General features: G+C 48.8%; 1 protein-coding gene across 2 annotated transcripts in view; it reads left to right on the top strand.

Moving 5' to 3' along the window:
• Positions 1-1,770, top strand: part of KLC4 (kinesin light chain 4) — a 35,023-nt gene that overhangs the window by 18,868 nt on the left and 14,385 nt on the right. The window lies entirely within an intron of this gene.

Below are 1,770 nucleotides of genomic sequence, written 5' to 3'. Positions count from 1 at the left end.
CACACCTGCTGACCTAAACACAAACATTGCTCTTCTACATCATTTGGATGTCCTCCTTGATTGTTCCTGGCCTCAGATACTTGCCCCAGGGCTGTGCGCCCATCCTTCTATATGAAGGCAACCCCAGGCTCCCAGGCCCTGTTATAGGAATGTATCTGAGGTCATAGATGAGTTCTAAACATGAAGATAATTTGTAGGCCTCCAGAAGAAGGGATCAAATTGTACAGAATACTCTGAATAGGGATGGCTCAAATGTTCACAGCCGGTGTGAATTCCACAAAGAAACCACATGATCACCCATCACAGCCTCCACCACAATGTGCCATTTTCCACGTCTTCCCCTACTTCAGTGGTTGAGCGTGCATGAATTACTTTTTTGTATCACACGGCATCACGTTGTGGTGAACACGCATATGGAGAGTGAAGGGCCTGTGTAGTGTATGCTGGGGGGCACAGCAGTGTGGGAACCAGGACAGAATGAAACCTTTCACTTTTATTGTGCTTTCATAGTGGGGACAAATACTCAATAAAATGGCAAAAAGGAATACACAATAAAGTAGCCACGGTTGGATTTGTTGATTGGACCCCCAGTGCACGCCAGGATGATGATGGTGATTGAGCTTTTGGCAGCCTGCTCCAGCCAACGCTTCCTTTCTTTTAGTTTTGGATGGAGGAGGAAATGGGGAGAACCTCTGCCAGGGGTTTATCGCTGTCTGTGTTCCCACTGAGGAGGTTCACCCTCATTTCCCAACATTGGGGGCCGCACAGGAAGTGAGGAAAGCCTTGCCAGTAGATGGACACAGACAGCAATGAAGACCTGGCGCAGGTTCTGGCCCTTCCCCAATCTTATCCGTACTGATAGAAGAAATGTGACAAATTCTATTACTGCTTAAGGGAACACCCGTGTTCAAACAGTCTGGTCAGTTCATATTTGCCATATCTGTTCATTAAGTTATTGAAAACTTGCCATATTAATAAGTAAAGCAAGGACGGGTGGATCTGTCTGTCATTGGCTTCCCTACATGAGTCCTGTGAGAGGACCTCCTAAGCAGGTGAGGAGAGATCTGATTCTCCATAGGTGGGTGCTATATGTACAAAGAAGGGTTCTAAATCCTCATAGGTGGATGACATATGTACAGGGAAGAGTTCTGACCTCTCCTAGGTAAAGGACATATGCACAGGGACGGGTTCTGACCCCTCATAGGTGGATGCCTTATGTACAGGGAAGGGTTCTGACCTCTCCTAGGTAAAGGACATATGCACAGGGAAGGGTTCTGATCCCTCATAGGTGGATGCCTTATGTACAGGGAAGAGTTCTGACCTCTCCTAGGTAAAGGACATATGCACAGGGACGGGTTCTGACCCCTCATAGGTGGATGCCTTATGTACAGGGAAGTAGTGGACATGCGGAGAGGGGAAGGTTCTAAATCCTGATAGGTGGAGGACATGTGCAGGGGAAGGTCCTAAACCCTTTTCCCACTAGGTGGTAGAAAAAATCTGCGGCGGGGGGTTCTTCTCTCATATAGGTAGAAGACAGGGAAGGGTTCTGACCCCTCATAGGTGGATTATAAATGTACAGGGAAGAGGTGGACATATGGGGAGGGGCAGGTTCTAATTCCTCATAGGTGGAGGACATGCAGGGGAGGGTCCTATCCCCCTTTCTCAATAGGTGGTAGAAATATCTGCAATGGGGGGGTTCCTATCTCATATAGGTGGAGGACATATGTGCAGGGGAGGGCTCTGACCCCCCCCCCCCCCCCCCCCCGGCTG

This window comes from Nanorana parkeri, unplaced genomic scaffold, assembly GCF_000935625.1.
Source record: "Nanorana parkeri isolate BGI_ZX_2015 unplaced genomic scaffold, ASM93562v1 scaffold1119, whole genome shotgun sequence".
NCBI lineage: Eukaryota > Metazoa > Chordata > Amphibia > Anura > Dicroglossidae > Nanorana > Nanorana parkeri.
Note: the sequence above shows the minus strand (reverse complement) of the source record. Positions and strands in the feature narration are given on the sequence as shown.